Source organism: Phascolarctos cinereus, unplaced genomic scaffold, assembly GCF_003287225.1.
Source record: "Phascolarctos cinereus isolate Bilbo 61053 unplaced genomic scaffold, phaCin_HiC Scaffold_726;HRSCAF=1367, whole genome shotgun sequence".
Lineage (NCBI taxonomy): Eukaryota > Metazoa > Chordata > Mammalia > Diprotodontia > Phascolarctidae > Phascolarctos > Phascolarctos cinereus.
The window spans coordinates 343,233,016-343,248,249 of NW_027556098.1; the positions used below are offsets into that span (position 1 = coordinate 343,233,016).

Below are 15,234 nucleotides of genomic sequence, written 5' to 3' on the forward strand. Positions count from 1 at the left end.
AGAGTTTGAACGCTTGGCAGTTTAGCTTGAGAAAAGACCTAATTGTCTAGTATCTTATTTTGCCAGGTGTTCTTCAGAATCTTCCAATTCAAGTGAAAGTAGTTCAATTGTCTGGCATGGTGCTTGGTATACAGTCTAGGCTTCACAGGCATATAACAATGAGGTCAGCACAACAGCTCTGTAGTCTGGTAGTCAGTCTAATCTCTCCCACACTTTCCTTTCCAGTCTTCTAAACACTGAGCTAGCTCTGTCAATGTATTCATCAACCTTGTTATTAATTTGTACGTTCCTGGAAAGTACACTGCAAGGTAAGTAAACTTATCCACAGTAATCAAAACTTCTCCATCTGCTGTAACCAATGGTTCCACCTATGGATGGTGTGATGTGACTGGTGGAGAACCTCTGTTTTTCAGTGTTAATTGTCAGGCCAAAATTAGCACAAGTGGCAGAGAATCGATCCATACTTTGTTGCATCTCAGCCTCAGAAGCAGATAGAGTGCAAATGATTATAGAAAAGGCTCCTCAAACCTGAAAGTGCTAGAGGGTCATAGCTCTAGAACTAGAAGGGACCTCTGAGGCCATTCATCTAGTCCAACCTCTTCATTCTACAAATACTAGAAAGGTTAAATGATTGCCCAAAGTTGCATATGTAGTAAGCATTAGAGGCAATATTGGAACCCAGGTCTTCTTATTACAGAGCCAGTATTCTTTCTACTGTACTATACTGTGGATAACTAATTAATAACTTCTCTTTCAGATATTTTTAAGAAAGATTACACAGTACTTTCAAAATTATGACACTTCCAGCATGGATTTCTTCTTGGTGTATCCTCACTGGTTCAACTGCTCTTCCTATCTTCATCTTGTTTAGGACCATTTTTTAAATTTCTTATATAGCACTTTAAGGACTAAGGTTTTAGAAGCCAAATGTGGTTCCATTGTCATTGATGATGAAATAGGTTGCTTTGGAAATTCTGGTAAATCTGTTCCATTCTCAGTCTGGTTTTTTCTGTCCTCTTTCCTGTTTCATCTATAGATATTCTTGGAATTACTAGGCTTATCTGAGTTTTTCAGCAACCTTCTACAGACTTGATTTACCCTCCATGGTCTTTTACTTTTTTGTGAGGTGATGGATATTGTTAGCAATTTCCCAGTATCCTCCTCTATAATGTTTTATAAATGAGTTTACGTTCCAACTCAATATTGTACTCAGCTGCCATTACTTTTCCAAATAGAGAGACAAGAGTCTTCTGGCTGAAGACATTTGTGGTCTTACTTGACCACTACATTATGGTAAATGCTTTGTATTGGCTAAAATTCTACAGGAGATCATAACAATCAATGTCATTTTTTTTTCCTTTTTCCATTTTTTTGTGTTATTAGATTGTCTTAAATTCACAAAGTCCTATTCCAATACCTCATCATGGTGTGAAGGTGACCCTGTATTATCAAAGGCTATGATAGATTATAACATAATTACTTGCAAGTTCTACTGTGCTGCATCCATTGCCAGGACCAAGTCTTCTTTCTAAGAACCAATGACCATAGCAAAATGACAGACAAGGAGGCAAAGGGCACTAAGAATCACAGTTTTTATACCACCCACAAACTTTAATTTGGTCATTGGTATTCTAAATGTAAGATTCTTGTTCACTGACCAGTGGACAGACATACTACTATAAGAGTTGAATCTTATCAATCTTGACATTCTCAGTACAAACAAAATCAAAAGAAAAGGGAAGTTTCAGCTGCATAGAAGAATAATTCATGGATACTCCTTGAAGAGGCAAAGAAAGGAGTTAGTTTTATTGCACAAGAATCATTATTCTCTGAGATATTTGATCATCCATTGCAGTACTTGTGATGAGTATTTGAAAAAAAAATCCATAAAGATAATTGCAGTTTATGTGCCAACCTCAGATGTAGCAGGTAAAGAAATTCCATCAACAATTCAAGAAGACCTTCCAAATTAGATCAGCACATACCTGGACACTCCATGACTTCAATGCGAATGTGAAAATATGTAAGAATGAAAATAAATTGGAAAGTGTTAGTCAGAAAGAATGAATGAGAGAAACCAAAGACCTGTAGACTATATTCAAGCCTAGCACCTTTTTATACTATTTGCTTTCTTTGAGAAAATAATAGATAGACACTGAACATAGATAGCAATGAAGACCATCATGCAAAATGAAGTTAATTTGCAGACATGACTCATTACTGATATGAGGTGATTCCTGAATTAACTGTCTGGGTATAGTCAGGCCATGAACTCACGAGAACAAAGATGATAGTTAGTAAAAGCTTGAAGTAAGAAGAGGTAAAAGGACAGGAACTGTAATTTCACTGATAGAGAGATGTCCCTACGAAGAATCTCCTTTTGCTGGTATGGATCATAACCTATTCAGTGACTTCAAATCTTGGAGAGTTTCCTGGGGCACTGAGAGGTCAAAGTGACATACCCAGGGGTATATAGCCAGTATGTGACAGTAGCAAAATTTGAACCCAGATTTTCCATATGTATTATGACTAAATATCAAGGCGGGGAAGTGGGGAAATGGTGGTGGTTTGCGTCTGTATCAATATTTGCATATTTAAATTTATTTTAAGATTTTATATTTAAATTTTGCATATTTAAATTCAAATTTTTCATTTGGGATATTTTGGAAATATAAAAATTTTAAATACTTATTATGGAACCAACAGTAGCTATAAAGATAGAGTACAGGGTGTTCCAAAAGACTTAGTGCAGTTTTAAGTTATTAAAGTTTATACTGTATTCATTTAAAATCATTATTCTGGGAAGGCATCCATAACCTTCATTAGACTGCCAAAAGGGTCTGTGACACCCACAAAAAGTATTAAAAACATAAAGATAATTGCAGTTTATGCACCAACCTCAGGTGTAGCAGGTAAAGAAATTCAATAATTCAATAAGACCTTCCAAATTAGATCAGCATATACCTGGGCACTCCATGACTTTGATGAGAGCATTAAAGTATTAAGTTTTAATGTGAGTATTAAAGTATTTTTTAAAAAAAGTTTTAGTTCACATCCCAAAAGTTTTAGTGAAGTTTTCCAAGAGCTTAAATATGCACTAAGACTTTTGGGACACTCTGTCTTTCTGTAGCTCAAGGGATCTTAACACCTTTTATGGGTGTCATAAACCCTTTTGGCAGTCTAGCAAAGACTATGGATCCCTTCCCCAAATGATGTTTTTTTAAATATATACAATAACATAGGATTATGTTATACAATATATATACATATACATACATAAGATATATACATATATAACACAATAATATACATAGGATTATAAAGAAAACCAATTTTATTGAAACACAATTATTGAAATTGTTTTTTAAACTAAGTTTAAAAGTCTCCAGGTTGAGAACTTCTGTTCTAGCTCTACTTTCTTTTATTAACTTCTTTTTCTTCTAATTGTTTATTTTTTTTTTTAGGGCAAAGATTGAGAAGATGAAGTTTAGATCCCTGCTTCTCTTGCAGTATATTCTGCAGTATATTTCTCTTCCTTAAGATTCAGGCACAGCTTTCTAACTGTTAGTAAAGGAAGTCCCTGCTCAGAAAACATTTTTTCCCCCCAAGGCTGCTCTTTATAAAGGCAAGTTATATTCTTGTGCAGGAAGTCTATTCTGCTTTCACTTTGAGCTGTCTTTTGGGTACCTTGCTTCCTTATGACACTGTATGTAAATCTTGATCCTAAATTTAAACGTGAAACAATTAATTATAAGAGACATAGAGGCAGGGAAAAAAGAATGAAAAGTAAAATAACTAAGATGTCAAAAGCGATTAAACATTGTCCTACAAATTTACAATATTCAACATGGAAAACGATCACACACACACACACCACCCTTCACTCCAAGACAGCCAAACATTATATGCACTTAAGTAAAAAGCCTTACCTTTCCTGCCTCCTATTTGATTTTCTTGTTGTTATTACTCCTAATAAGCATTTTGATATCATTTTATTACCAATCACTAAAAACAAATTAGCAAACTCACTCCCTGGGAGCAATCTCCCTAAGTGTTTAGAATATTTGGAAAATGCAAACATTTGCCTTCAGATGGCTCCTTATACCTCAGCTCATTATACCTTTTGTTTTCAATCCCCTTCCAAATAATTCTGCTTAAAACTAGCGTCTGTAAACATGAAATAGTTCCAGACAAAAGGCAGATTGCAAAAGAAATAATCTGCATATAAAATCTGTGAAAAGTGCAGAATTCGAGAATGTAAGTTAATAAAAGAATTTCCAAATATCTCAGAGAACAGGTTGGATTCCAACTCATTTTGTTAAAGTGTCTTAGAGCTTTTGAGCATGAAAGTGAATTGCACAAGATACTAAATATGGTTCTCAGATCTTGAAATCCACACTTAATGAATACCTTTTATTCCTTTCTTAACACCAGAAACGCAGCTAATCGGTCTAACAAGTATAACAAATGACTTTCCATTGGCAAAAAAGAGGAGCTTTGAAAAGTATGTTACATTCATAAAGGATTAAATTGCACTCCATTTTTGAGCAAATGGATAGTAAGAATTGCTTTGATAAATCATGACAGAGGTTATCTTTGGCAGATAAGAATTTGGTGCCTATTTGTGAGGATTCTATAAATAGCATGCTCTGAATTTTCCCCCCTAAATATAGTTAGTGATGCAGTCTGGCAGGCATTCTCCTGCAATTAAACAATTCCACATCTGTGAACTGGACTGAGAATGAAAGCTTCATTGTCTCTGTACAGCATACAGCCCGGCTTCTAATGATCTTTTCCACTCAGCTACTTTATAATAATTCTACCCCAAACTTTTCCTAACTATCCTTGTTTGATCATTGCAGGGTCCAATTAGCTAATATTTAGACAACACAAGGAACACAGCGAAAAGTAATTAAGACAGCTTTATAATTTAATTTTCTACCTGGATACACCAAAATAAGAGCTGCTCTCAAACTTTAAATGATCTTGGTTCTGAAATACATTTGTTTTTATATAGTAAATATCCAGACATTAAATGAACCTTTTAAAAATAGGACTGAGGAAAAGCCTGCACAAATGTGCCTGTCTTAAAACAACTCTGCGTAGATCAGCCTGACACTGAGCTTCTACATTCCAATGAACAGCCTCTACTGCTAATGCAATATGCCATTTTGAAGGGATCTTTGGAGCCTGTGTAGACCATTCCTCTCTTGTAGGTAAGCCTAGCTCATAATAACATTCTAAGAAATTAGACAACTAATTTATTTTATTAAAGATTTCTAGGAATGGAGATTCTACAGTCTTCCTCAGTTATTGGTTTGAGTGTTTAAACCACTTTTACTCACAGAAGAAAACCCTTCCCTATGTGTAATCTCAATCCCTCACGCTGTATTTGAGTCCAATTTCCTTTTGTTCTGGGGTCAATGGAGGTAGACATAGTTCATCAGCTTTTACCATTGAATATTGCTGTGACTCACCCTCTTCATAGAGTAAGATTCATTATTTATGAAATAGGTCAAATATTTGTCCACTTTGTGAGGACAACACATGTTTCATGCATACATGTATGTATATATACTCACATGCAACAACATATGTATAAACACACACATCATACATGAGTATGCCTATATATGTATATGTATACTTGTGAAATAAATGCATATATACATACCTGCATTTTTGTTGTTTAGTTGTTTCAGTCATGTCTGACTCTTTGTGACCCCATTTAGGGCTTTCTTGGCAATGATACTGGAGTGGTTTACCATTTCCTTCAACATATATGCATATGAAGTCTTCTTTCCCTTAGCCAAAATTCTAAATGTTTCTGCTGAACTAAAGGTTCTGATGCTTTTCCAGCTTAAAAAATCCATTACTATAAATCTCCTAAGACCTCCCCAGACTGAAAGTGTCATTCCTCTTCCTACAGTTGGCTTAAAGATATCTTTGCTGGTTTGTCTTTCCATATTAGTAGATATGTTATTTCTATTAATATAACATACCCAATATATACAGGTGTATGTGTAATACAATGAACACTGTGTATATGTACACCCATAGGTACATTGTATAGCTGCACACAAATGCACGTGAATGAGTGTTTGCATCTACATATATATGCATGTGTGTGCACATGTATGTGTATATGCATATACACACTTATATAAAATGGCTTACAATGGTTAACAACAACCAATTGTTCTGATCAGTGTACATGACCAGCCATTTAATTTTGTGAAATCACACCCTGTTCCTAAGAATATACAGATAAGTCATAAAATAAAGATAGCCACATTGTGTTATAGAGTATGGGCCATGAAAATCAGGATAATTTGGAATCTAATGCCCCATCACTGCTCAGTAACCCTGGATGAGTCAGCCTCTTTGAGCCTAAGTTTGAGCTTATGTAAATGGGAATGGTAATTAACATCCACCTCCCAGGGTTATCAAAGGAAGATCAAAGAAGATAATGATGTAAACTGCTTTGTAAACCTTAAAGAGCAATAGAAATACCAGATTGTTCTCTTATTTTAAACAAGGGAGATCCATCTCTTTCTTGGGATGATCAATGATGAAGTTTCCAGGGGTAGGGAACCTGGGCCCCCCGAGGCCACATGTGGCCCTCTAGGTCCTCAAGGGCAGCCCTTTGATTGCATCCAAACTTCACAGAACAAATCCCCTTAATAAAAGGATTGGTTCTGTAAAACTTGGACTCAGTCAAAGGCCGTACCTGAGGACCTAGAAGGCCTCATGTGGCCTACAGGCCTTGAACCATGAAGGTTTGAACCATTCCTATCAGACTATGTAAGCACTCATCCAGGCTAGAGAAAGGAAGAGGGCCTAAGAAAGGTCCCAGACATAGGAAATGAATTGCTTGATATGTCATCACACCATGAATAGTTAGGAAATAGCTTTGAGAAAATTCCAGAAGTCAGCTGACTATAGACCTATGGGTTTTGATCACGGTCATTTGAAGGTGGTTTCAGTAGATAATTACCCTGTCTTTCCTTGCCTGGGCTTCCTTTAGAAATGGGAGAAAGAGGGAGGGGAGAGGACATGGAGAATGACAATCACTTTGTGCTTTGGTTATTAGTCTGGGAGTTTATTTGTTTGCTTCCATTTTACATTCATCTCACCATTTGATTCTCATAGATATTAAAAGCAGCATGCTGGGTTTGACCAGAAGATATAAGTTCATATCTTGCTTCAGACAGAGAGATAGACACAGGTGGGGGGCAGAGGCAAAGGCAGAGACAGAGAAACAAAAATAGAGATAGAGAGACAGAGACAGAGAAAAAGAGAGACAGAGAGAGACAAAGACAAAGTGAGACAGAGAGAAAGGAAAGGAGGGAGAGAGGAAAGAAGGGAGGGAGGGAGAGAGGGAGAGCACTCTGTCAGAGTGTGAAACAGGCAAAGCTGGCATTTTAAATTCTCCTATGCAGAGAAGGAAACAAGCCCAAGAAATCCAGTTCTGCTGACTTCTCGCATGTCTGGTATTTTTCCCATTCCACACCAGGCTATATCACTGCTCAAGCCATGCTTTCACAACCTCTCCCGAAGTTGTCTGATCATACTCCTTAATTAATGTGAATGTGCTATGAAAATACTGGCGCACTGGGAGTGTGCTTTTCAGTGGCAGCAGCTACAACAGGTTAACCAGCTTGGATGGATGAGACCCGAGCATGGGTGGGAATCCAGCAGGGGCCTCGCCTGGTTTTTTATAATGGGCTTTGAAGGGCACCAAGCTGGCTCTGGGGTTGCTGTGAACCCTGGGCTAGGCAGGCACTTCATCCCTGTTTAGAATCACTGTACCCCCTGTCAAAGCACTTTCTTCTTGCTCTGGGTGTGTGGGTGGCAGTCACTTACAGCTGCACCACACCCATGTCTGCACCAATTTGAACTGGCACTTCTTAATGACAGAAGTAATTGCTAAAATTGGAATTCTGTGGTACTTATAATTTTTTAGTTTTAAATTAAAAGAGAAAGTTAAAGGGTAGATGAATATTAATTTCATGAAGCAAAACCTTGCAGAAGCAATGAAACAGGGCAAGGGGATATAGAAAGATTTCCTTTAAAAATCGTATTCCAAGTCTACATAGTAGATTGACATTATTGTTAATGGCTTAGTTACCACAAAGTTCAATGCAGCTGAAAGGAATGAAGGGTCCCCACTTTAGAACCTGTTGTCTTGACCTACCATGCTGACTGACCGTACAGCATTATCTCTTGACCTATTTCTCACAAGTCTGATTTTTTGACAGTGAACTTTGCTTAAGTATTTTGTCTAGTGGATCTTGCCACTCCTTGAGACACAAAAGGAAGATTTTTGTTGTGGGGATTTCTTTTATCTTTTTAAAAAAATCACTCTAAAAGTTATATAAACGCAGAAGAGAGAAGTGAATAAACAGAAGAAAATGAATTCTTGGGCAGGCAGAATGTTATCTGAGAAGCCCTGGCACTCTCCAAGGCAAATAACCTTGGTGTGAAGGCCCGCCGCGTTTAACTCTGTACAGGCAGACCCCAACTAACATGGTCCCATCCAATGTAATTGTTCAATTATATTGTTACTACATTGTAACCAAACCTTGAGGTAAAACTGTTCTGGAGAAGTCAGCAGAGGGGGAAAGGAAAGGAGAAGAAGAGAGGAGAGAGAAAATAAGACATGAGTTGGGGGGGACGTGAGGGAGGAAGAAGAAGGAATTTAGGGAAGATCAAGAAGAGGGAAGGAAAAGAAAGTGATTCATTCTATCTAGAAACTTCTCTATTCAACCCCATCATTCCTTTTGTCTTCCCTCTCACCTTTCTCTAGAATATGCTTCATCTACCAGATTATTGTGTTTTCACAGAACCAAGGAGATAGGGTATTCCTGTGAAGGATCCAACCCTGTGAGTATACATCTATATACAAATAAATGGGTGTGTGTGTGTGTGTGTGTGTGTGTGTGTGTGTGTGTGTGTGTGTGTGTGTGTGTGCACATCTACCCAGGTAAGGTAGAATGTAAGACCCTTGAGGGCAAGTTCTTTCTTGCTCTCTAACCCTAGCATTTGGTGCAGTACCTGATACATAGTAGGTACTTAATAAATACTTACTTGCTGATGGATCCATAGATAGATTTATATCATCAGTACCTAAAACAATACTGGGTATATAAGTGCCTGTTGAATTGAAAGGAGTGGAAAGGAATGGAATTGTAAATTCTGTGCCTAGATTAGCCTCCTTTGGCATATTCTGAACAAGCATTGCTAACTGTTTCACAGGGTTTCCAATGGTTCTTTATCTAGAGATGAACTAGCAGTGCCTTGGGGGACAACTAGATAAGGAATTTTAGCAAAACAGTGTCTTTCCTAGGCGCAACACTATTCTATAAAGGTCAGAACATAAGTCACAATTCACGTCTGCAGACATTTATATGCCAGTGAGGCAGAGTTCAAAACCCCACCTGCTTACATTTGATATTAGTAACCTACTTAGTCTGTCCAGAGGGTTAGGTGAGGGAGCAAGGAAAAGGAGGCCAAGAAAAGATGAAGGATGCAAGAGAAGCAGGAAATTAAGAGAGCTACTAGGAAAGGTGCATATGGTGGGGAGGTACCACTCGGTGGCACCAGAGACACAGGGCTGACAACCTGAGCTCTAACTTGTGAATAGTGTTTGCAGTGATTACCACTGGGACACTTTATGAAAGCTAGAGGGAACAGTAGATAGAGAGCCTGGCCTAGAGTCAAGAAGACCTGAGTTCAAATGCAACCTGAGACACTTACTAGCTGTGTGACCCTGGGCAAGTCACTTAACCTTGTAAGCCTCAGTTTCCTAATCTGTAAAATGAGTTGAAGAAGCAAATGGCAAATCACTCCAGTTATCTTTGCCAAGAAAACCCCAGATGGGGTCATAAAGAGTCAGTCATAACAGAAACAACTGAACAATAAACACTTTATGGCAAGGAGGGGAAAAAAAAACAGCTCAAAAGAAATAGCTTTATATGCCCACCTGAACCAGTCAGTTTGATTCATGAGAATCTAAAAGTTAACTCAAATACAGGTTTTCCTTCATCTGGACAGATTTTTTCCTCCTTTTTGTTGCATGATTAAATACTCTGTTGATTATTAGATAATTCACAGTGCAAAAGAAGGAGGAGGATAAGCTTTTTAATTACTGGCAATCCACTCTGGCAAATGGATCTTTCAATTTGTCCAAGTTCTGGATGTCCAGACTCGGCCAAGCTCCCCATCTGCTTCTTCCATAGGAGTTGGGGTGGGGGAGGGGCAGCTTGGTTCAAGTTCTCACAGAAAGAATAAGAGAAGTCTCGACAAAATGCTTAGCTCCAAAAAAAAAAAAGAGAGGCACAGCTCTGAATTAGAGTCAAATTTCCACAATCCTCTGCTTTTCTGGTTTACAGGCTAGAAAAATATAGACTGGACTGGTAATGTATCTTTAAGAAATGGAGGCATGACAGAAGCTAGCCTTGTTTCCTACAGGTGGTGCAACATCTTAGCAACCTGGGATTTTTGGGTGCAGTCCAGGAGTGCTCAAAATGTCCATAATCCCTTGGGGTGGCATTCACACCAGGCTCTACTGTGCTCTTCCCTCCCTTTCAGTCCGCACCTATTCCAAAGCCTGAGGAATTTCCAGAATGCCAAAGAGCCAAGACGCGCCCAGAGTTCCTGAATAGGGGTGGGGGGCAGGTGGTGGGGAATCAGGGCTGAATTTTATAAAACTAGAATTGGCAAGCTTCTCCCCTCAATGTGCCTGGCAGGAGGAGGTCCAGGAAAGGTGGAAAGGTCACGTCAGGCAGCTGCCATGACTCCATGTGAAAACACCCCCTTGATGTGCAGGCAAATGGAGGGCAGGAGGAAGAACAGTGGGAAGCCTGAGGCAGAAGCAGCTATGGTGAGAGGATGGTGGGGAAACTGCATTTGCCTGGGTGGCAGGCAGCAGTTGAGAAGAAACCAGGGACTGGCATGTCAGACAGGAAGGCCAGAGTGCCACCCTCTGGTATGGGTGCCAGGGGTTGCTTGCTAAGCTCTGTTGTAGAACCTTCCTTACAGGCACTTGGCATTTGAACCACAAGGTTTTGGCCACAGGCCCAAGCGATCAGACTGTGTGCCCTGCTAGACAGTAATGCCCTCATCGTATTTAGCTAAGCGAATGCACCCAGCGCATGAGCTGGGATACTGTTTATTTAGATTCTTTTCTCATTTCCTAATTTTGAGAAAACCTCCCCTCAATCATCAGATAGAAACTAAATTCATGGAGATTTACCTTTTGTTCATTCTATAGCTTATGGGGATTATTTTTTAATTTAAAAATGTTTTTAATTTTTAAAAAATCAATTTAAAATGGAATTAATGCCTTCTAAGGGAGCAAATTGTGACTTTCTTGCTCAAGAACCTTCTCTTTGCTATGATGTGAACGGCCTAGTCATAAAATAATTTACATTTAGTTATTCACCTCAAAAAATTGGGAGGTAGGCAAAGGAACTATTCTTCTCTCCTTCCATAATACTCAAAGAAACTCGATAGCTCAAACATCGCGTTTTCAGATAAATCTAATGTGTTAAGTGAAATAAGTCTTCCTCTGTGCTTCCAATGTCCAGATCCCTTTAGGCTGAAGGCATCCTGCTAGGTTGCCATGGCAATCGGATCATCAGAATTCACCCTACACAGGATCATGTGGAAAGAAAGTGGGAATTGACATCATTCTAGACTGACCTATAATGTCCACTGTCTTTAACTTAATTTTCATGAAAATTATATTGGGGCCAAAGATTTGCTTATTTTATTCTGCTCATTTATTTAAGTGGCATAGTGGATAGAGGGCTCGGCTTAGTGCAAGAAAGACCTGAGTTCAAATTCAGCCTTGGAAACTTACTAGTTGTATGTCCTTGGGCAAGTCACTTGACCATTATCTACCTCAATTTCCTCAGCTGTAAAAATGGGGATAATAATAGCATCCACTTCACAGGGTTGTTGTGAGGATCAAATGAGATAATATTTGTAAAGCACTTAGCACAGGGCCTGGCACATAATTTTGCTGTTCTTGTTCAGTCATTTCAGTGTCTGACTCTTCATGACCCTGTTTGGGTTTTTCTTGGCAAAGATACCGTACTGGTTTGCCATTTCCTTCTCCAGCTCATTTTACAGATGAGGAAACTGAGGCAAATGGGGTTAAGTGACTCAACCAAAGTCACACAGCTAATAAATGTCTGAGGCCAGAGTTGAACTCAGGTCTTCAATGACTCCAGGCCCACTGCACTACCTAGCTGGTTTTGGCACATAGTAAGCACTATATAAATGCTAGCAAGGATGATGATAATGATGATTGATGGGGTTGGGATCTAGGCCCCACAAAAGAAAAACCCTGGACTTTCCCTTAGCCAAATCTCTGGCGTTTGCCTGAGGCTATAATCCCATCAACTGGTCTTTCATTGTGGCTACACCTAATCTCCCCTCCATTGTCTTGCCTCCCTGCTGGCCCCAGGCCACTTCCCACCCTTGGTAACTCTATTACCTCATGGACTATTTGGCCACTCCTAGATCCCTCCCACAGTCTTTCTGTATATAAGGTCCATCTTGTCTCCATTAAGATGCTCAGGTTCTTATAATCTAGCCACTGGTCATATTCTTATAATCTAGCCAATAGCTTACTAATGTTCAGACTCCTTAAGAGTCTGCCCAATATGATGGATGTTCTAATAAATCTTGTCTCTGGCTGAAAGAAGGTTTGGGTCGATTTCTTTTGGGCAGGACTCACGTATTGTGATTTTGGGGTCCCAGCACCTCCGAGCCCCTAAACTGCATCAAAGATGATGATGATTAAGGGGAATCTCTTCTCACTTTACCATAATATTTATTTTCCTAAGACACTTATTTGAATTCATTTACTTCTTCAAAAGCAAAAGTTGTCAAAAGTAATTTTAAGAATTAAAAAATTATTTACATTTATATAGGAATGTAAGGTTTGTAAAGCAATTTAAATACATTATCTCATATGACTCTCAAAACACTGTGAAGTAGGTATTATTCCCCATATTACAGAGGAGGAAACTGCAGCTGGTAGATTAAGTGATTCTCAGGGTCACACACATAGCATGTATCTCAGTCTAGATGTATCAAGCACCTGCTATGTACCAGGCATTGTGCACAGTGCTGAGAATAAAAAGAAGGGCCATAGACAGTCCCTGTTCTCAAGGAGCTTGCTGTCTAATAAGGGAAATGACATGCAAACAAATGCATACAAACAAGATACAGGGAGGGTAAATTGGAGATAATCTGAAGAGGGAAGGCACTAGCATTATGGATGACTGGAAAAGGCTTCCTGTAGGAGGTGGGATTTTAGGTGGGACTTGCAAGAAGCTAGGGAAGCCAGGTGGTAGCAGTGAGGAGGGAAAGAATTCAAGGGATGGGGGACAGCCAGGGAAAATGCATGGAGTCAGTGATGGAGTATCTTGGCCAGGAGGAGCAAAGGAAGCCAGTGTGGCTGGATTTCAGAGTTTATGGAGGTAAGCAAGGGATAAAAAGACTGAAAAGGTGGGGGGTGGGAGGAGGGGATAAAGAGCTTTGAATGTCCAACAGAGGATTAGATGTTTGGTCCTGGATGTAATAGGGAGGTACTAGAGTTTATGGGATGGGGGGGTATAACATGGTTAAACCTTCGCTTTAGGAAGATTACATTGATAACTGTGTGGAGGATGGATTAGAGAGGAGAGAAGCAAGTAAATCTACCCACCCACCAGCAAGCTATGGTAATAGTAGGAGAATGAGGTGATGAGGGCTTACCCCAGGGTGGTGGGAAAAAGAAGGTGTGTATAAGAGATGTTATGAAGCCAAAAGCAACAGGACTTGGTAACAGATTGGATATGCAGGGGGGTGTGTACGTGTGTGTGTGTGTGTGTGTGTGTGTGTGTGTGTATGTTTGTGTGTGTGTGTGTGTGTGTGTGAGAGAGAGAGAGAGAGAGAGAGAGAGAGAGAGAGAGAGTAATGACATATTGGGTTTTGGGTCATTTGCCTTTTACATATCTATGTTCATGAAAAGGAACCAAGTAGTTTTTAGGCAAGAAAACACCCAGGGTACTACTAAGTAGCCACTAAAGCATGTAGACTGGGTTCCAAGACGAATGCATTTCTTTACCTCAGTTCAGCCCTCATTATCATTTAACCCTCTATCTTCTGGATGGTCAGGTCGAAAGTCTGAGCTACTTGAACCTGTTTTTTTTTTCTAATTGGTTTCACAAAGACAGGCTCTCAGAAAACAAGAAGATCCAAATCATAACACCATCTTGACAAGAAAAACTGGTTGTCCCAAATGTTCTGATTCAAGTCATTTTGTTTTCATGGTCAAAAATGGGCAAATTTTACCAGTTGCTAAATGGCCAGCAGCAGAAACATCAACCATGTAAATTATTCTGGGGTGGAAAAAATAATGAATTATGAAAGTCCTAGGACTTTTGATGCTTTAGATGTTCTTAAATGATGGAGAAAGAATCCTTGTCAAGTTGCCTAGCGTAATGGAAGATGCTACTCTAAAAAGCAAGCGACACCCATAGATATATTTGGATATAGTTTTATAAATTCATCTCATCTTAATTTTATTCAGTTGTGTCCAACTCTTCTTTGATTTTTATAAGCTATTCTCATTGCTTTCTCTGTCCTCTTTAAAAATGTTTTATTTTAAATGGTAGCAAAATTTATTTTTAGTATCCCTATTTTTAAAGTTTGGTTGGTTTTGATGTAGCACACCATTATTAGAATGATTGTTATTCATTCTTGTCTAATTTGTAGCAATTTCACATTTCGACCTGTAAAAATCTCAAGTTATATTTAAAATCTCTATCTCTAAAAGTATACTACCACTGAATAAAAAAAAGCCATACAATATGCCATGTAATTTCAGGATGACACATAGCTGTGGTTAGTTATAATCACAGCCCACAAATGGCAATATGTAAACCTTCCTATTTTTAATATCAATATCTAAAATGGAAATTTAGCAAAAAAAAATGTTGCTGCCACTATTCAACTTGCCTTACTTAGTACTTGATGGATCTGTGATTTAGGCAGCTTGAGGACCTCCAGGAGTGGGAATTCTCTCCACTCCTTCAAATTCCACTACCTATTGAGAACTTCTGGAACTAAATAGGTTAAGCCCCATGAAGTTGCTTGAGGCACACAGTGTGGAGTAAGGGATAGGGCACTGAATTTAGCATTGGGTAAATCTGGGTTCATATGCCACCTGTACTG

General features: G+C 38.8%; 1 long non-coding RNA gene across 1 annotated transcript in view; it reads left to right on the forward strand.

The window, feature by feature from the left end:
- The first annotated feature begins 8,805 nt into the window (after positions 1-8,805).
- Positions 8,806-15,234, forward strand: part of LOC110196627 (uncharacterized) — a 36,913-nt gene continuing 30,484 nt past the window's right edge. Inside the window, exon 1 of the long non-coding RNA XR_002321274.2 lies at positions 8,806-8,886. This is a non-coding gene — a long non-coding RNA (uncharacterized LOC110196627). The remainder of the gene's footprint in view (positions 8,887-15,234) is intronic.